Source organism: Chanos chanos, chromosome 10 (genome assembly GCF_902362185.1).
Source record: "Chanos chanos chromosome 10, fChaCha1.1, whole genome shotgun sequence".
Taxonomy (NCBI): Eukaryota; Metazoa; Chordata; class Actinopteri; order Gonorynchiformes; family Chanidae; genus Chanos; species Chanos chanos.
This window is the reverse complement of record NC_044504.1, coordinates 34,469,897-34,492,055: the sequence shown is the minus strand read 5'-3', so window position 1 is coordinate 34,492,055 and position 22,159 is coordinate 34,469,897. Positions and strand designations below refer to the sequence as shown.

Here is a 22,159-nt window from a genome sequence, read left to right as displayed (position 1 = left end):
ATCTCTGCATTCTGATTGCTATGGCAATATTCAATACACCATTACTAACTTTCCATGATCTAACACCGTAGAAAACATTTACTTTAATAATGTATAGAGACATTTACAAATGTTTTTACACTTCAAAGAAATAATGACTGGCTAACGTTAATGACAGCTTTATTAATGGACTAACTAATGTTCAATGCATCTTCAGAGCAGTGTATTCAATGGCTCTTTGAAAATACACGAACATTGGGGGGGGAAAAACAGCACTACATTCATAGTAACAATTGCATTTTTTGTTATTGTAATGTTAGCAATAAGGCAAATCAGGCATGTTCAGGTTTAACATTACATGCTGCTTAGAAGGACTCACTGTTTCACATGTGTAATCACTGTATAGACCAGGTATGTGTCAGCTGTATGCAAAACACTGTAACATGTATAACACTCATCTTACAATGTTACAGTCTGTGGATGTTAAACACTCACACACTGTGACGTGTAACGTAATGTTCATGTATAGATTAGGTGTTTGTCAAGTGGACGCAAACCAATGGAACATTCATGCTCATTCAGTCTATCGTCCTGTTGGTGAAACTGGCCCAGAGTGACAACAGTCGCTTTTACCGTTGACTAGCCAATTAACGCTAATTCTTCCTCAGTTATACATTTACATGTGCATAGACATGCATATTTAAAACATTTATCTGTAGTATCAAGTTATTGTGATACAACCAGCATATGAAAATACTTTGTAGGCTTTATGAAACATTCATATTTCATGTAATAGCAGAAGTATCTTTAGTTCAGCAAAATTCGGACATATTTATGAATTTATTTATATTTTCATATCATCACATCAAAATGAACTTTTGATTTATAGCTACTTAATTATCACAAACTGAACATTTTACAGTCGAGTACATGAATGTTTCATAAGTTAGGATAATAATACAAGATAATGAAGTCTAAAAATAAGCAGCTATGCTTAATTATCCCTGCACCACAATCTTCAACTCTCATTAAATCTACTCGACAAGACGAACTCAGAGAACCTATAACTTTGTCACTGTAGCCTTAAATGGTGTTGAAATGTACACGGGGATTAAGGTTGAAACTGGTCGTTTCCAGTTCCCATGCAGTTGAATTTCAAATGCAAATGAGTCTGAACATTGTTCTACTTAAGTTTTAACATAAAACATTTCAAACTAGAGAGACAAACTGGTTTGAAAGAAAGAAAGAAAGAAAGACAGAAAGAAAGAAAGTAAGAAAGAAAGAAAGAAAGAGAGAAGGAAAGGTTGAATAGAATTAGCATTTCAGAGCAAGCACGTTCAATTGGTCTCACATGCTATATTTCCCCTCGACATGCCTCTCTCTCTCTCTCTCTCTCTCTCTCTCTCTCTCTCCCTCTCTCCCTCTCTCTCTCTCCCTCTCTCTGCAGTGTATGCTGCAGCAGGCTGATGACAAATAGCCTGAGAGATTAGGAGTGCACCACAGTCTCTGGTGCAAGGTTACAGAGCGTGCACACGGACACACACACACACACACACGCCCCCAATGTGTACAATGTAAACAAAATTCTGATGACACCTGAACACACCCACATTCAAAAGGCTCTCACAGTCAGTAATCAGACAAGCTTGTTATTCATCCTTTAACTCCAGAGAAGAGAGAGACAATACGCATACTGCACTGGCTGCTCTTGGGACACACACACACACATACACACACACACACACAGGAGTCCCGTGCTCCTGTATTATATTTATTTATTTCATTTGTTTTGCTAATTACCTGGTTTTAATTGAATGCTGCCACAGTGGAGAGGCAGCCGTCTGATGGGACCTGACTCAGGGGAGGGAGCTGCTCTCAGAGAGGGAGGCCACAGACAGAAATTCTAACCATAAAACAAATATAATTTAAAGATCTCACCACATATGAGCGTAAACAAACGACGCTTGAGCGAATAAAAACGTTTTTTTGATTTATAAAGCCATATTCTCTTCCGCTGTACCTGTCAGTTCAAGCAATGCTGAAACTTCCATCGATTTGAGAGACTGTTTCAGAATATTTGACTCTCAGTTTAAAAAAACAACCTTTTTCTGCACTTAAAAGCATTTTGTAGGAAGAGGATACTGATTTCAAGTTGCTTAAAAGATCCCTGTGTATTCCATGAAAAAGTTCCATTATCACGCTGTTGGATCTTTTAACATCGAAGCAAACGAATGGTTAAAAAAAAAAAAGAAAAAAAGAAAAAAAAAGGCAGTAATCTTCAAAGGATATCAGAGGAGTTTCTCACTGTGCATTGCCTACTGTGGTGAACCAGTATCAAAGGAAAGCGTGAAAGGTAACCCTCTTCAAAGGCAAGCAGGCTAGTGCAGGAAGCATAGCGTTTAATTAAAACGTCATTTAGGGAGAAGATCACAGAGCCTTTATGCCACACGGGGCTCTTTGGCTCTAATATGACATACATATATCCTGCATCATATGCCCCAACTGCCACCCTAAAGCCGCATATTAAAGTGGCTGAATCAGTTAATAGAGGATTTGTAAGGAGCAGGGAGTTTACCGCGAACGAGGGCTTGGGGGACGAAGGTTCATTTATATTCAACGAGACGACAGCCAAAACAGCCAAATGAACGCAATGCTTTAAAAAATGCACATATTCAATCAGTGATGGTCAGTGACCATCCAGAAATAGTCTCAGGAAGTGCTTGCAAGAGCCAACGGGTTCAGACCAGAACAGAGAGAGAGAGAGCGAGAGAGAGAGAGAGAGAGAGAGAATGGTTGTGTGACTCAGACAGAAACAACACCAGGTGCAGTGCTATGTGTTTGTGTTCTGTATGTGCGAAATGTGTCTCTCTTGCGTAAGGTGTATCCAGGGTGTGGAAACAGACGACCAGATAATGGAGCTGAGATTGGGAATCAGCCCGTGTGACCAAATGCTGAACTTCTCCATTTGTTCTGCTTTTCAGCATCTGATAAACTTCCCTTTACTCCTATTTGACTGGAAACAATAGGGAGTTTCTGTTCACCCTCATGATAACACAGGCAGGATCACATTTAACGGATACTGGGAGAGAGCCCACACGATGAAAAAAAAAGAAAAAACAAAACAAAACAGAACACTGCATATCATGAAATAATACACAATAGCTCACAACAATTCAATAAAACTTTGGTGACATGCAGAAAAAATCTTTCTTATTCGTGAAAACAAGCTATAAACAAAAGACACCATATCTGAGAGCTAAAACGTGACCCTGGATGCCTCGAAGTCAGTCATACAGTTTTACTCAATAATGGGTTATGTCAAGTTTAGCATGTACTTGAGAAAACACAGAATAGGGCTACGACGCCCCCGTCTAAAAGCTGTGAACGTTCTTCCGTAAGGGCTTCGCTCAGCTTCGGGTTTCATTTGCAAGGAGACATAAAACCGAAAAGCTACAAACATGCATAGCCGCAGCTCAGAGAGAGCGCCTTACCCCCCCCCCCCCCCCCAAACGGCAGTGAGTGCTAAACCAGAGAGAGAGAGAGCGAGAGAGACGGAATGTTTCCATCTTTGAACACACACCGGGGGATGCATGGCTCCATGCAAGCCCGCAGACTCACTGGAAATCGATGCGCTCCCCCGCTTTAATTACCAGATGAATAACTCCATAACCGCGCGGGCATATTAATAATGGAGAGAGTCGTCCAAACTCTGGTGCCATTAGCAGCTACCGCGCTGAGGCTAATGCATCTTTTTAATAGGGTGCGGAAGTCCCATTGCTTACGGTGACAGGCACATTCTCACTACCCTCCTCCCCTCCCTCTGTCTTCACTCACTCCTTCCCTCTCCCAATCCTTATTCCAGAAATGCTATTTACTTTGATAGAGTCATCACTGAGATGTGTGTGTGTGTGTGCGTTCGAGAGAGAGAGAGAGAGAGAGAGAGAGGCAGACGGATTGAGAAAATTTGTGTTTGGAAAGGATAGCGCCATTGCACATATTTTTCAAATCTTTTTGAAACTAGTTCATTACAAAACTCCAAAATTTTCAAATTCCATTGCCTCATACCTCCATCCTCATTTTAAATGCCAAAACCAACTCCAAAGAGTGTCTGCTGGTGATAGAGAGATGAGATACCACCTAGGTTGTTTTTCAGTGATAATACACTGCACATCAATAAGAACAAACAAACATCATTTCTCAGAGGGCTGAAATATGTATAGTGGGATCTGCCCATACATCCATGTGCTGAGAGACTCTATGATCCCCTTTGAAACCCAACAGATGCAGGCATGACATAGAGGGAGTTCTGCTGGTCCCATAAGCAGGTCTGACACATGCTGATACACACATCCGCACAATAAACGCACCTCCAACCAATCTCATCATTCCAATTACACACACGTTAAAAAAAAAAAAAAAAAAAAAAAAAGAGAGCGAGATAAATATTCATTTCTTCTCTTCGTGCATTCCACATGAGAGCTTGGTCGACTCCTCTCAGAGAAGCCACTGAGTTCAAAACTTCAACTCTGCCTTTCACTCTCTCTCTCTCCTCTAATTTCCAATCTCTCTCTCTCTGTATGGCCAGTGATATAGTGGTCTTTGTCTTAATGAATGGATTAGAATGCAAGTAGCTCTCAGTGGTAGCCGCAATGATAGCCCAGCAAGCAGGAGTGTGTGTATCAGGGGACCTCTCACAATTAAGAAAGAAATAAAAGAACACTGCACACACACACACACACACACGCACACACACACAAACACACACACGGCTGTAACTGCATATCTGTGGAGCCTATGCTAAGTATTAACAAGATGTACGTTAGAAATAAGGATACTGCTTTCTGTACAAAAGCATGGACATGACAGATGACAGTTATGATCAAGTTAGAGTAGTTACATGATATAATATGAATAAAATCACGAGCGGACATAACGATAAGCAAGTATAATTAATGTCTGCCATTAATGTCTGCAGAGCAGTGACCAACAAGAGAAGAAACACAAAATAAAATTGCATTAAACAGAAAAGATGTGAATGGAGTTAAAATGCAACATATGTTGACACATGTTAAACTCTGAGCTTGTTTCAGATTTGTTGATCTGTTTGACCTGATAATCAAATAAAATATCCCCATCTTATCCTGACTATACCAAAAGTCATGTAGACACAGTCAGAAGAAAAAGTGAGTGCCACTTAGCTACCATTTCATTTATACGACATCACTGAGTAAAGCGAAGACCTCAGTTAAACTTCTGCATCTGCAGAACTGTGCTAATCACTAACTGAGTGACACAAAGACAACCGTGTCATCTCACTCACTCAAACATTTTGTTCCTCAGTTTGAATCAAAATCAAGCTCCCCTACAGTGATTTAGTAGATGGGCCTTCCTTCATGTATATGGGGAAAAAGAACTGTATAAGGAAGAATCCAGTCATCCTTGCGCTAGGCTATGCCTTCAACTGACATGACATGTCATTTCATCACAGGAGGTTAATGCTTCAGATTGAAGTTCAGGATGTTTTGTGGTAAACAACTGCTGTGTTTTAATATTTAATTAATGCCAATTATGGCCTTGTTTATTTATTAATCCCTTAGCTGGATATTCGTGTCAGTTTCAAACTTTATCAAGGATTGGAATTAGAGCAGCTAACGGCACACGCTAGCAAACTTTACATTCAAACCAAATCATCTCTCTGTCCCCTTTCAGGACAACACAACCTCAGGTACATATCATGCTCAAACATTACATGAATCTTGATGTGTTTCTGGATACAACATTAAGTGAGATAAAGCGCAAGCGATCCAGCACTCAAACCTGCTAATCGACTACATCCCCCCCCCCCCCCCCCCCCCCACCCTAATTAATGTCATTGAAGTTATGAAGTAATATAACTTCATGATGTATTGTTCTCCAATAACGGATTGATTATTACGCTCCACTTTTCCTCGGTTTGATCGGAGAAACTAAAACGACCGATAAAATCAACATCAAGTGGGAATTTACATCCCGCTCTTTGCCAGAAACTGTGGCTGACGGACATTTTAAGAGTGACCATTACTTTCAGCGTCTTCAGCACTCCTACTCTTAATGCAAACTCAAATCTTACAGCCTAATGAATCTAAATTTGAATAGCTCAGCCCGGTGTCTCTGTATCCTCTTCATTAAGCCACAACATTCTGGTTTATGAAAGTTGAACATCTGGTGTTTAAATCCGCAGAATAATAAAACCTGCATGAATCCATTCTGTTTTATTATGGGAACAGCTCCCAAAATTCCTCTGCCTACGTCTTCATTCCAACAGATCGATGAACTATGACATATTGCTAAGCAAACAAACCGCACTCCATCAGCACCGCAGGCTGCAGCCTCTCGCATTGACCAAACTATTATGACATTCATAATTGATGGGTGGTAGGGGATATGAATATTGATAGAGAACATATAACGAAGTTATAATGACACACATACACCATGTTTGGTGTTGGGACAACAAAGGTCATTCACTCCCAAGCAAAACAAAGGGAGTGCTGAATATTACATTTAAATACAAACAACAACAACAACAACAACAACAACAACAAAAACCCCATCTATTTTCAAATGTAGGATTACCACAGGTTTAAACCAAAAATGACATTACACTTACAACAACCATTTTGTCAGTTTTGTTAATGCTCTTATCTAGGGAGACTTATAAGGAGATCACGGTATTCTCACAGCTGTAATTGTCTAGATCCTGTTATATGTGTAGCAGCAACTACGAACAAAACCACAAACAAAATCAAATAATTCAGTGTGCGATTTTTTAACCTTAAATAAACGTGTGATACATTTCAGCATTGAATAAATCCGTGACTTTTATTTCAGCGTGTGAAAAATATGTAACATGCTTCTCACCTTTAAGGTAAGTGCACTTTAGAGCAATACTGGACAAATGTGTGACTTTTTCCAACATTTTGTAAAACACTGTTTAAAGGTGTTAAAAACTTCACACCTCCATAATGTCAGTGAAAAAACCAAACACTTACTGAAAGTTGGAAAATGTGAGAGAGTATAACACATCAATCGCATTAAACCTTTCTAATATCCATTTTATGTCTACAATGTGTACGCTGAAAAAATCTTTTTCATTTTCTAAATGGGAAAAATGTATAATATAATTCTTAAATGTTTGAAATGCCTCAAATTGTCCATTACATGTTGCAAATTTGTGTAAATTTCTGGAAATTTTTGTCACACATGTTCAACATATGAAAAAAAAAGTCTCAGAACTGTTGGACCAGTCACATGCCGGGACAAACGCGTAAAATGTCTCAAATAAAATGGCTGTTACATGTTGAGAAAAGATCACACATTTAAAGTACTGAAAATGCTTCTCTGGTTTTACAAATGCACAATTTTGCTTTAATTTGCCATTTGAATGCCACAATTAAGAAAATTCAGACAGTAATAGATGTGAAAACATACTAATATTTTTTTAGCTAAAAATGTAGCATTTATGTTAAACAACAGAAACTTTGCATATGAATATAGACCTAAACATGTTTTTTGGCGTGTTTAACCCTAATGAAAGCGTTCGCGGCAGGTGACGACAGACGGTTTCTCCTCTGGTTTTTGTCTTCCCCTTTTTTTTGTCCCTTCCTTCCGTTCAGGAGCTCCTCTCCAATGCATTTGCATTTAAATTGAAAAGAAGAGCAAATAATTCCCTAATTCCCTCTAAATTTCCTGCATCCTTTGGCATACCCAGTGTGTGTGTGTGTGTGTTTGTTTGTGTGTGTGTGTGTGTGTGTCCACAGGGAATGAGAGCTATGATAGTGTACGCATACATATTTTTGCTAGCGTGGTAAATGTTTGCTTTTCCTCACTATAGGAGAGAATGTGGAGGTGGACTGACACTCCACTGCTTACACACAGATCTGAGATCCATTTACCAGGGTCTGTTTTTTTTTTGTTTTTTTCTCAAAGCTCAATGTACATAGAGATTTGTGTTGGTAAACAGTTCAAAAAATTCTGCTGAGAGAGCAGTTTCCTGACTCATATTTATGAGTGCTCTCCTGAGTGTCATGTCTGCTTTGGGGTAACCAGAGTAATGCAGGTGAGAACTTCATTCACTTCTGGTGTTTTTTTTAGTTAAATAACAGTACAGGCAGTTGTGATAATATGGCTTTAAAGTAGCATGTGACTTCATTTGGCTAGCAATCCTTTAAAATATTTACTTTTGTCATAGAAACTTTCTGTCTCACTATGATGAGAACATCTTCATATGCCATTCTCACGATTATAATCACAGAAAGGTGAGAAACCAAAGAAAAGCAAACACATAATTTAATAAGAATATTAAATGTGATTATTTGACAGATATTATTAGAATGATAGATTTGGATACTCAACAGTATTGTAGTCAAATCAAACCTGCTTGCAGTTTTTCCAGATGTTCCAACTGGGCATAACTGTAAGTGTCTGTCCATTTTGTGAACATAGACGCTTGTAAATGTACACTGAAAAGGTGTCATTCTTTTTGACTGAATCTTTTTTTTACGTTTACTGAAATAACAACTGGCTATGTAAGCCATAATAATGTTGAGCATTAACTTTATTCACCAAAACAAAAATGCTAACCTGTTTAATTAAAAAACAAAACAAACAAACAAACATGAAACCTTCAGACAGTCCACAATCCACCGTAGAAGTGTTAATTTCTCCCCCATGTTCCCAGTATCAGTTCCCAATATCACCAGTATATGTTATGATAAACTATGAAACCCCTGATTTCTGAGACATAACACAACATCCTTAATAACAACTTACTGCTCCACATCATGGATAAATAATCTATCACAACTTGTAGCATTCTGAACCCTCTGTATCACATAACATTGTGTGTCACATCCAGACCCACTGAGGCAAATCAAACTTCCCTGTGTCAAAGCCCAACAGTGGTCTTCAGTGCGCAAGATGTTAAATCAAAAAGAAATGTCTGCATCAAAAGCCCAACATGCTCCATCAAAGCCTGGCATTCTGTATCAAAGTCAAACATTTCTGATCAAAGCCCCGGTTTGGTGGATAAGAGCCCCATCGTTTTGTAAAACAGGCGCAAACATCTTGCATCAAGCTGCAACAACAAGCTGAGTGTCACATCTCACACATCTCATATCATATCATCTCAGAATGAATGTTCGATATTTTGTATGACATACAAAGTTGTTTATATGTATCAAAACCCTAAATCATATAAGCCACTATAATAAGCACAAGGTAAATAGTTAAGATATTCTATTGAGTTACTATATTTTCAGCTCTCCAGTGACCCTGACACACACACACACATTCAGGAACACAGAGAATACACTCCTCTTGGTTTGGAGTAATCCATCTGGGATTAGTGCATATGAAAGCGAGGGGAGGGGAAGAGAAAGGTCCATTCGGTGTGATGATGATGATGATGATGATGATGATGATGATTTACATTTGTTTTAGTTCATACATCCAAAGGTTCGCTCCAACAGTTCATAAGCCAAGCTTCTGTCATTAATACAGAGACATATATATTCATTCTGCTCCATCCCTCCCTGACAGTTAGCCTGATCCATGTTTCATTTCCCCCTTAAACAACTCACACCATTTCCCGAGATCACTCGGTCTCACGGTACGAAACGCACAGCACGCTCACGATGTCGGACAGGTGCAGTTAGAGCCAAGTTAATGACCAAACACTGTATCTCAAACACCAACCCTGTAAATAACAGACTGTTACCAACTGGATCCCACATCACTTCCTTAGCAACGGCTGTCCTTCAGAGCCCCTTTCCTGTCCATATATCACTATTTTAATATTCTCCATCAGGGCCTTTCAGTGGAGACTTCTCTTAATGATATATCACTTATTAATGCGGGACCTGGGAGGCCTCCTCTCCAGGGGTTGGATCAATGTGGAATGACTAAGGAGGGGTAAGAGAAGGGAGAGGGGTCATTACTCCTCTGCGTTAACGCCGAGGTGCTGACGGGTTGGCGGGTCCAGTGGAGCAGGGGAGTGGGGGTTGTGGGGGCGATAGTGTGCCGGGTTCTCACCGTATCCCCTCTTTGAGAGCTGTACTTTTGTCTGCTCCTCCTCCGCCTTCCTGCTATAGAGTCAGAGCACAGAAACACCTGTCCTGCTATAGAGTCAGAACACAGAAACACCTGTCCTGCTATAGAGTCAGAACACAGAAACACCTGTCCTGCTATAGAGTCAGAACACATAAACACCTGTCCTGCTATAGAGTCAGAGCACAGAAACACCTGTCCTGCTATAGAGTCAGAGCACAGAAACACCTGTCCTGCTATAGAGTCAGAGCACAGAAACACCTGTCCTGCTATAGAGTCAGAACACAGAAACACCTGTCCTGCTATAGAGTCAGAATACAGAAACACCTGTCCTGCTATAGAGTCAGAGCACAGAAACACCTGTCCTGCTATAGAGTCAGAGCACAGAAACACCTGTCCTGCTATAGAGTCAGAGCACAGAAACACCTGTCCTGCTATAGAGTCAGAGCACAGAAACACCTGTCCTGCTATAGAGTCAGAACACAGAAACACCTGTCCTGCTATAGAGTCAGAGCACAGAAACACCTGTCCTGCTATAGAGTCAGAACACAGAAACACCTGTCCTGCTATAGAGTCAGAATACAGAAACACCTGTCCTGCTATAGAGTCAGAGCACAGAAACACCTGTCCTGCTATAGAGTCAGAACACAGAAACACCTGTCCTGCTATAGAGTCAGAATACAGAAACACCTGTCCTGCTATAGAGTCAGAACACAGAAACACCTGTCCTGTTATAGAGTCAGAGCACAGAAACACCTGTCCTGCTATAGAGTCAGAGCACATAAACACCTGTCCTGCTATAGAGTCAGAGCACAGAAACACCTGTCCTGCTATAGAGTCAGAGCACAGAAACACCTGTCCTGCTATAGAGTCAGAGCACAGAAACACCTGTCCTGCTATAGAGTCAGAGCACAGTAACACCTGTCCTGCTATAGAGTCAGAACACAGAAACACCTGTCCTGCTATAGAGTCAGAGCACAGAAACACCTGTCCTGCTATAGAGTCAGAACACAGAAACACCTGTCCTGCTATAGAGTCAGAGCACAGAAACACCTGTCCTGCTATAGAGTCAGAGCACAGAAACACCTGTCCTGCTATAGAGTCAGAACACAGAAACACCTGTCCTGCTATAGAGTCAGAGCACAGAAACACCTGTCCTGCTATAGAGTCAGAGCACAGAAACACCTGTCCTGCTATAGAGTCAGAGCACAGAAACACCTGTCCTGCTATAGAGTCAGAGCACAGAAACACCTGTCCTGCTATAGAGTCAGAACACAGAAACACCTGTCCTGCTATAGAGTCAGAACACAGAAACACCTGTCCTGCTATAGAGTCAGAGCACAGAAACACCTGTCCTGCTATAGAGTCAGAACACAGAAACACCTGTCCTGCTATAGAGTCAGAACACAGAAACACCTGTCCTGCTATAGAGTCAGAGCAGATCTTTGAAGCTGTAAATGTCTGTGTATGAACAGCTTCTTTACATCGCTTTACGTTTACTTTGACTGTGACGTTTCATTCCTTTAATATAATAAAAATCAAAACCCCAAATGAATTTTAGTAGCATCAAGAGATTTTTAATTCTTACAACAGTGGTCATGTTGCACTCCTTTCAAAACGCTGCACGTAATATAGCATAACTCAGCATATAACCATATTTTAAGAATTGTCTGTTCCTTATTTTAGTCTGTCAGATCGATGCTTAGTTAGTTAAGTACAGATAATTACTCTGGTAAAGTGACGCATAAATAAAAGTCTGAGGTAGACATGGTGGCAGGGTTGACTCTGGTCTTGGTGCAAAGCAGCATGATATAGAGTAAAAAAATGTGACGTGTGATAAACTTGTTTGGAAATTACGATGGCGGCGTGAGATGCAATAAAACGACGACTGAAGAGCACAATTTCAACGTGTCTCTGAATGCACATGCTGCTACTATAGACCCTGAAAGTAAACAGCTTGTGTTTTCTCTGTGACGAAATCAACATAAATTTTACATGTCTTTTTTAAGTTTACTCAACTTTATTTATACTAGTCAACAAGTTCAGCCGAACACTTGCATTGTAAACAGTGATATTTTTTTTTTTTATAACCATGTTGCCACAGGAGGCAAGTCATTTCCTTTTTCAGTATCAAATCTTCTGTCGCCACTCCACTTACGCTCCCGTCCTCAGGTTATTCCTCAGAACGACTCGTTTGAGGAGTCTCTCGCTCGACTGTCTCGCGTGATGTGTGTTTTTCACTGTACACTTGTGTGTGTGTGTGAGTATAGCTGGAGTAGGGCCGTCCCTTTGCTCCGTACCTCTTCGTCAACGTTCTGGCTTTATGAACCTCGTCGATTCTGATACCGATGCCTTCTGTGACGTGTTTATTGCAGACATTCGTATCGTGATGATGAGAGGAACGCGAAACATTGTGCGGGGTTGTCACAGTGAGTGCTACTCCAAAATGCTGGTAAAAGTTAGTCCTGTCTTTGCACTTATATTTCCATTTCAGCATCAACCCAGTTTTTATTCTACCTCTCTCTCTCTCTCTCTCTCTTCTCCTTATCTTCTGTTTTACTGTTTTAGCGATTATGTATTCGTCCCTAAGGGAGTGGAAAGAGGGCCTTGCATAGATGTTTACTCTGCTGCTTTCCAGGAAAAGCCAAGTGCTCCCGGACTGCCTGCTGACAGCCTCTCTCTCTCCCGGGCTGGAGCAGAGCTGAAGCTGACCACATGCCTCAGACCTGTGCTGTCAAGGGCGTCGTATTGATCCGAGAGCGCAGCCACACACGGAGCGCTACAAGCTCACATCATCATTTCACACACAGAAACCCAACTGGACTCAGTGGATTCTGCACACACACGTAAATGTAAAGTGTACATCTCTGTGATCACACACACACTGTGAACAGTGGGTAGTGAATTTGTCATCTGCGTTTAACCCATCCAACACACCAGTAGTGAACACACACAGGAGCAGTGGACAGCATTCCTTGCGCCCGGTGGGCATTGTTGTTAAGTGCCCTGCCGTGGATGTCGGTCCTGGGAATCGAACCGTTCGGTCAAGAGACCACAGCTGTCAATAAGATAATGCATTTGGCAGTGGTGGGATTCGAACCCACGCCCCCAGAGAGACTGGAGCCTAAATCCAGCGCCTTAGACCACTCGGCCACACTACCTGGCTGGGCAGAGTAATGAACACGCGTGCCCGCACACACACGCACGCACGCACGCACACACACAGCTATCACAATGTTTCCAAGAGAGTTTTGCTCTGTCTGCATGTGTGTTTGTGTGTATACGTGTGTGTGTGTATATGTGTGTGTGTGTGTGTATATATACACACACATATATATATATACACACACACACATATATATATATATATATATACATATATACATATACACACACGCACACACACACACACACACACATATATATATATATATATATGTGTGTGTGTGTGTGTGTGTGTGTGTGTATGTATGTATGTATGTATGTATGTATATATATATATATATATATATATATATATATATATTTATATATAAATAAACACGAGGAGAATGCTAGTTCACTCACATTTCAGGAAAAACAAAAGTTGACCTCAAAGACTGTGTCAAGTGAACAGACAAATACTTCTGTCTTAATTAGACAAGAAAAATCTAGCTTGATGTAAATTAAACACAGCACTAAAAAGAGACTGAAAATGAGAAGAGAAAATAAAAGCAAGACTTCTTTCTGAGATAATCTCTAAACTTTCATGAGTCTTGACAACTCTCTCACCGCCCATTGATCAAATGGAACAAACAGAAAAGGGACATGAAATCGTGTGAAATCGCCACGCAAACTCCTCCATTAGACGCAGAGTCAGGCTGAGATGAAAGCCTCCATCCACTCTCTCCTCAACGCCAGTCACTCCCGTAGACTCCACAGAAAGCGCACGCTTACGTTCTGAGAGAGAGGGAGAAAGGAATGTGTGTGAGAGTGTGTGTGTGTGTGTGTGCGCGTGTGTGCGTGTGTTTGTGTGTGGGTGGGTTGAGGGGGCGGGATTAATGAACACCACACACTGTGTGTGTTACACATTTTTCCAGGAACAGTCATGGAGGCGCTGATGTCTTTCCTGCTCCCTGCTCCTCTTCCTCAGCAGGAAACCATAAACAAACGCTTATTTGGAAAGCTTCTTGTTCAGTCGCAAGTACACACACACACACACACACACAGAGAGAGAGAGAGCTCACTGAACTGGCAGTTAAGGAACGGTGATAGTAAAATAAAGATGGGGAGTGTAACCTTCCCTGGAGATTAAGTCTTACTGACAGATCCCATCATGGCAGCGACATAGCTGCAACTAATGAAGCCATTATTAGCTGCCATTGATAGGAAAGCAAAATGTCTTGTTTTCATTAAGATTCAAGACAAGATTTTCTCCTTTTCAGTAATCAGGTCCCTCATATCGTTTAATCTATCTCCACTTAAAGCTAGGCGTCTCCAATTAAGAGTATTATATTGATAAATGCAGATAATCTTGGCAGAGAGATTTAATGAAAGCGCTTCTCAATCTGTGCACGTACCACACATGCACGCACACGCACACGCACGCACACACACACACACACACACGCACACACACGCACAGAAAGAGAGAAGCGCAAATTGGGACTCGCATATCAGCAGCATTTTTTTCTGTGAGCCATGGCCCAAATTCAAACCCATGAATGAACTGAAATGAAACAACTTTATGAATGAATAAACAAGGAGTGCTTTGCTCTGGTGTGTTTGTGAAATGGTTGTTGAGACAGAATGCTGTTGAGTTCTGTGAACCGCTGAGTGGTGGCCTATGCGTATAGCTATCTGACAGAGATGGTAAGTCGTCATGTCTAGGAGGAGTTAGGGAATGCACTGTAATCTAGGTTAGTTTACAGAACTGCCCCTCATGTCATCCCAGCACTGTCCAGCATGTGAAAAAGATAATAAGAGAGAGAGGGAGAGAGAGGGAGAGGGAGAGAGAGAGAGAAAGAGAGAGGGAGAGGGAGAGAGAGAGAGAGGGAGAGAATGAGAGAGGAGAGAGGGTAAAGTCGTCTCTCTCTCAGAATGCACAATGGAGCAGGCAATGAGACTGGAATGTCAATGGAGCCTTTGCACACCGCACAGAATCATTAAACAGGCTGTGGTGAGTGGAGTAGCAGGGTTGTGTGTGTGTGTGTGTGTGCGTGTGTACATAAGTGTCACTGCTCAAGGTGGTAAGGTGCTTATATGAGTGTCGCTGTGTGTGAATAGGCAAAGAAAAATGCTGTGCTGTGTATTTATGCTAGTATATGCAGAGGTGTGTGTGTGTGTGTGTGTGTGTGTGTGTGTGTGTGCGCGCACGCGCATGCATGAGTATCTATATGTTTGCCACTATTTTGCAAGGGCTCTTCAAATGTCACCCGCCCCCACTCCCGCCCCCCCACACACACCCGCGCGCGCATTCACATACATATTTATAACTACATCAAATATATTATACAGTTTACAAGCCCCGGCTTTTCCTCTGAAGTGTATTTCTGTTACTGTGAGAACAGAGTTTAGCTGTCCTTTCTTAGGGCACCTGAGAAACTCACACACTGTATTTTAAATGTCACTCTCAACCTGAGCTGCCCATCACCCCACGGACCAGTGACATCCAGCAGGTAATAAGTTCACGGACCAGAGACATCCAGCAGGTAATAAGTTCACAGCATACTAAGTTTTAAGTATTACGGTAATTTAGATGGTAATTGTAATTTTTTTTTTCCCCCCTTCTTCAGAACCGGGTCCTTTTACACATACCTACAAGAACAAGTGTTCATTAGTTTTTGGTGTGAGAAAAGAGCAAGTAAGTTCTCGTTGCATTCGATGTCCAAAAAGACATCTTTTAGTAATAGATAACCTGTGTGGCAGGCTTTATTGGTCTTGTGGCTGTCAGATAAGGAACTCTGAAATCAGCAAAACTGATTATGTGGGATGGCAAGCTTCTATGACTGCACAGAGAAAAAGAAGATACTACTGTGATTACAGCAGTAGAGACATTTTGTGAGCTCCCCAATGTATGCTAACTACTCGGGTTTCACCACAACGGTGTCTGCTAATATTCAGAATCTCTTTAAATGTCACTGGATGATTAAGGATGGAATGAGTTCACCATAGTACCGACATGCATTCAGGTCAAGCAATAGTCAAATTTAAGACAAAAAAAACCCCTGTAAAAGCCTGTCTTGCATTGTCACCTCGATACTCAAATATAGCAATTACATATGCTACAGAACAACATTCCTTCTGCTCTTTAGCGAGCTAACCTGAAAAATCTTTTTAGTTGTTGTTGACGTTTTTTTTTCCTTGGCTTATTTCCACTCAATTGCCTGCAACATGTCCTGAGGGAAGCAAGCTTAGGTACACTCATACATCAGAGCTAAATACGGTCACGGAGTCCGAGCTGAGAACAAAGTCTATCTCGGGTCGTATCAAAGTGTAGAGGACAGTAACTAACATCTGTACTGGTGCCGAAAGGAGCAGCAGAGCAAGTCCACCGTTTCGGAATACTCCACGTGCTGAAACGGACATTTTCATCATACCTAAAGACATGGGCTAAAATGATGTCTTCACAGTAGCAATCACACGGGGAAACCTGGCGGTAATACTTGGCCCATCCAACCCTGTTATTAAGCTACGCCATAAATTGTTGAGGCTTCTCTAATACTACAGGTGCAAAAGTGTTTCACACACACACACACACACATACACACACACACACACAAAGTTACAAAAAATCCCTTACAAAAATCACGTTTTTTCTTTCTTCGAAACATAAAATGTGGTCGTTATCCTGCCACAGACATGAGGTCGTTTTCCTGAATTCAACGACTTACTAGTATTACAATCTGTGAAACAGCACCACCCTCACCCCAGGTGAGAATATGAACTTCTATAAATTCACCACCATAGATATTTTGTCCATTACCTCCAACGTAATTCTAGATCGCCTAACCGCGGATCATCTCCACTCTCATGACAATAAGTCCCGCCCCTGAAGCATAAGGTTACCTAAGGTAATAGGCTGCACTTATGTTATACACGTTCTGGACTTGAATATGACTGACGCAAAACTCTGCCCAATCACTGCCCTCATTAACCAGTCATCATTTCCCCTTGTTCAATCAGGTAAAGCACTCATTGATTTGACCTTGACAGTGGCAACTGAAGAGAGTTGTGGTAACTTCATAAAGAGAGAAAGAAACACAACACAGCTTATGTCATTTGTTTAACCTACATTTAGTAGGCTATATCGGTTTTTCTTTCTGGTCTAGTCGAGGAAATCTTCTTTAGAATTATTATTTATTTATCTCTGTATTTTCAAACTTAATTTGGTCTGCGAGAGCTAATGCAAGCTAAGAAGGTTATCGTTAGTTTGTTGGCAGTGCCGCCACCACCACCACCAAAACATAGCAGTTAAACACATTAAAATAAACATGGAGAGAAAGTTGAACAACATTTTTCCGTGACCCACACCTATGTGTTTTGTCAGCAGCAGATAAGTCAATAAGGCAAACATTACATCTATGCTAAATAACCTGTACATAACATTTTTATAATATCTATCTATCTAGCCATATATATATAGAGAGAGAGAGAGAGAGAGTAGCGAGAGTAGTCCTAACCGTCAGGAGGATGAGGGAAGAACGGGAGAGAGAGAGGACGCAGCAGAATGTCAGACAGCAGAAGCAGGAAAAGGAGGTGAACTGATTAGGGAAAGGAACAGGATAAGCTGGATTTCTCTCCCTTTTAATTAGCCTTCCAGGGTTATTGTGTCTTCTGTCATGTCCTGTCTTACTAACACTCCACTCATGGCCTGTGCCTTGACATGGTAAGTGGGCTTTCATCTAAACAGGTCTTGCTTTCTCAACCAAATAATCTGTTTAGCTCTCTGATATTTCTGTGGTACTCATTCTTTCAACGCCAATTTTTATTTGTATGTGTTTGTCATTTCACACCGACATTTAGGCTATAAAATGTCTTCCTGTATCTTATACCAGCTCGTTATAGTTTTTAACGAGGCGGCATAAGTTACCTTTTTCACAGAAGAAAGGGCATGTTAGTTGCCCTGGGGTGCGATGCTTCACCAAAACATTTGGTCACCTGCCGCCACTGGTCACAAACACCTCTGGCCTAAACTCACAGAAAACAGATCTCTGACAAACCAGATACTCTGAATACATTCTGAATACACTGCTTTCTGAGATATATACGCTGCCTGGCCAAAAAACAGTCACACGCTCTAACATTTCGTCGGACCGCTTTTAGCGTTGATTACGGCACACGCTCACCGTGGCATTGTTTCGACAGCCTTATGCAACGTCACAACATTTATTTCCGTCCAGAGTTGCATTAATTTTTGGCCGAGATCTTGTTGACGACGGGAGAGTCGAACCACTCCGTTAAGTCTTCTCCAGCGCATCCCAAAAGACTTTCGATGGGGTTTAGGTCAGGACTCTGTGGTGGCCAATTCATGTGTGAAAATGATTCCTCATGCTCCCTGAACCACTCTTTCACAATCTGAGCCCAATGCATCTTGGCATTGTCATCCTGGAATATGCCCGTGTCATCGGGGAAGAAAAAATCCATTGATGGTATGACCTGGTTATTCAGTACATTCAGGTACTCAGCTGACTTCATTTTATTGCCACATAAAGTTGCTGAGCCTAGACCTGACCAACTGAAGCAACCCCAGATCATAACACTGCCTCCAGAGGCTCCAAATCCAAACGGCGACTTTTTTTTTTTTTTTTTGGGCCAGGCAGTGTATATACATATATCAGAAATATATATGCACTGAGCTTTCATAACCTTTTATCACACATACAGTCACAGGCTGTACACTGAAAGCAGCAGAAGGAACAGAACAACGGAACAGACATCGTAGAGGTAATGTCCAAAAACTGAATCTCTGTACCATTGCTCCAGATACCAAATGTACAGACAGCACAACTATCAAAGGACTGATGAGCTATGCCATCAGAGCAAAGTCTCTATAGAGAAATGCTGGCCAATCATATTTTTGTTTTTTATTAATTTGGAAAAAGTAAACGGTCCTGCTGTGCTAGTAATTGAACATTTCTTGCATAATTCTCCTCAGTGATTTGAAAATCTGCATAGATGCATTAAAGTGCGGTGTGTGTGTGTGTGTGTGTGTGTGAAAGAGAGAGAGAGTGCGTGTGCGTGTGTGTGCACGTGCATGCGTGTGTGTGTGTTGTGTGTCTCACTTACACAAAGCAATCTGTAATAATACAGACGATATCCAAACTAAAATGAAGACAGTGTGAAAAGCTTGAGGGTCATCTGTCTATGCCAAATGAATTGAAAGATCCACCTGTACAAAGAATTGATCAATACCCTATCAAGCAGCACAAAGACCATTTCCTCCCCTGAACAGAGTGCCTCTGTGAAGCCCGCACACAGAGGTTATATCCAGGCAGTAGCCATCATCAGCGTCTCCTGTCCTTTGTCTTTATTTGCCCTTGTTTGTGCTGGCTTGTTCAATTCAACCTCATTTAAACACTAACATGCACAAGCTGACCCCAGACAAGCCACTGAATGCCTTCTCTTAACCTATTCACCAGCATGTGTGTGCATGTGTGCGTGTATGTAAGTATCCACGTAACACTATGTTTCGTAAACAGTATTTCATAACATTTTTTTCTTCTTGAGAGAGACAGAGACATTAATAATGAGGAATGTAAGATATTTTCAAATCCATATGCTCACTACACGATATACGCTACCAAAACGAAACAAACAAAAAAACAAAACAAAACAAACAAAAAAAAACAATGGTGTATGCTGCATTGCCATGGCAACCTGCTGCTCCATTTGGTATTGGAATAAAGGGAGTAAAGGCAAAGAGGTCAGAGGCAGAGGTTATGGGTTAAGGAGAGCCAGCCCATGCGGAAGGGGAGCAGATGAAAGGATGTGAGGACAGAGCAGCGGGGAGCAGAAGGGGGGAGGAGGTGGAGAGCTCCCTGCCTCAGACGCAGGGTTATAGGAGGCAGGTGATGCTGTTGTGTGTGTGTGTGTGTGTGTGGCAGAGCCAGCTCAGATAACATTCATGTCGTCGCTTAAGAGGCCCTATAGGAGCATTAAATCAGCCAGAGTCCCCTGACATGCCATGTAAAAAAAGGTTGAGAAATAGTGGTCATCTTTCTGCTCCCCGTTTAAATACATTTCCCAGTTATTCCCCTCTATCATTCCTGCCTGAGCCGGCTTATTGACTTCCCACAAACACACACACACACACACACACATTCTCACGTACTCACACACACACACTCACACACTCACATGCAGTCATACTGAGACACACACACACAAACATTCTCACGTACTCTCACACACACACACACTCACAAGCACTCACACACTCACATGCAGTCACACTGACACGCACACGCACAAGCACTCACACACACACCCTGCTGTCCATTAACACAAGCCCAATACATCCTGTAAGTGACTAACATGAACACTGTGCTTTTTTGTGGTGCTCATGGCCGTTCTGTGCTCCAGGGTCACGTTCAGCAGGGCCCCCTGCTGCTCCTCCTCCCACCGCTCCCTCCATCACCTCCCCTCCTCAGAGTGTAAAGATGGAAGTGATCGATAAATCTGCAGCCTAGGTTCCGCTGGTCCAGTGGATGACCACACGAAGAGCGATACACCAATCCGTCACGGATGGAAAGGGGGGATAGAGAGGGAGGGAGTGAGGGAGTGTGAAAGAAAAATGCAGGATGTATAGGAAAGATAAATTTCTCCATCAGGCGGTGTGTGTGTGTGTGTGGGAGGGGGTGCTGACGCGATGAGCTGCAGTGATATAGAAACAGAGAGAGAGTGAGAGAGATGTCTGTAAATGAGTGTTTACAGGTATAGAAAGGAGGTGAGAACAGACAGGTCTGGTGCATTGCAGGTAAGAGTTCTGCAGTGCTGCACAGAGGAGTCCAATCAGTTCTAAAGCCCAGACCTTGAACACGCACACACACACTTTCTCTCTCTCTCTCTCTCTCTCTCTCTCACACACACACACACAAAATAGTATATACTATACATGCCCTGGACAGTTTCTGCAAACACACCGCTGTGAGGAAATGGACTTAAAACCTGTGGATCACGCATGCCCTGTGTTATCCGCGTCTCTGCTGCAGCATACGCTCCATCTGGTCACACAGCTCTAACCTTTACTCCATCCCTCTTCTCCTCAAAGCTCTCAACCAAATCACACATACACACACGGTCCTATCAGCTAATGATGTTCACCTATGAACCGCCTGTCCATTGGATTTTTTTTTTTTTTTTTCATGGTCGTTATTTTTGTAAAATAATAATATTGGTGGAAAAAAAAATGATTCAGAGAATCCTGAAAAGACGGAGTCCTCCAGTAACCTTTGATGCTTCATTTTCATTATTATTTGATTGCGATTGTCAATACCGAGTCTTTTATGATTTATTATTGTGTTTTGTCCTGCTTATCTTGTATTAGAACCGAGGCAGGCAGTGTAAATATTTGATGCTATGGTGGTCGAGATTGTGTGGGTGTAAAATAAATCTGTTCGCTCTCTCACTCTCTCTCTCTCTCTTCAATGGTCTCCATTCCTCTTCTGAAAACAATATTTCTCCTCTCTTTAGCTCCATAATGCGTCTGTAACTACCTATTGCTGCAGCTTGTTTGTCTCTGTATGTGGTGTTTCAGAGGCTTGCAGTATATTCAGTTCCTCGTCTAACACCTTTCATGACCACAACACCAGCCTCATCCCGTTCGTTATCGTGTGGTCAGACCGTGACTTAATGTAAATGCCAACCTTATCGTGACCGCTGACTCATGTATGTCATACACACCCATTACATACGGTGATTACATCACCACGCACCATCATAAGGCAGAGATTCGAATATCGCATAATAACATACCTTTCTCTTCTGATCTTTCCGACGGTAAAGGTCATTAAAAAAAAAGGGATGCATGCAGCGATTCAGTATTCTACATCAGTCCATTTCCTTCTCGCTTTGGCACTTCCTAATTTTATTTTCCTGTAGTTATTATTATTAT

The 22,159-nt window shown here is 41.7% G+C and overlaps 1 protein-coding gene and 1 non-coding gene across 2 annotated transcripts in view; both read right to left on the bottom strand.

Annotated features, from left to right (window-relative positions):
* Window positions 1-22,159, bottom strand: part of nalf1b (NALCN channel auxiliary factor 1b) — a 66,655-nt gene that overhangs the window by 13,982 nt on the left and 30,514 nt on the right. The window lies entirely within an intron of this gene.
* Window positions 13,145-13,226, bottom strand: trnal-uag (transfer RNA leucine (anticodon UAG)). Its single transcript has one exon. It is a non-coding gene; the product is annotated as a tRNA-Leu (tRNA).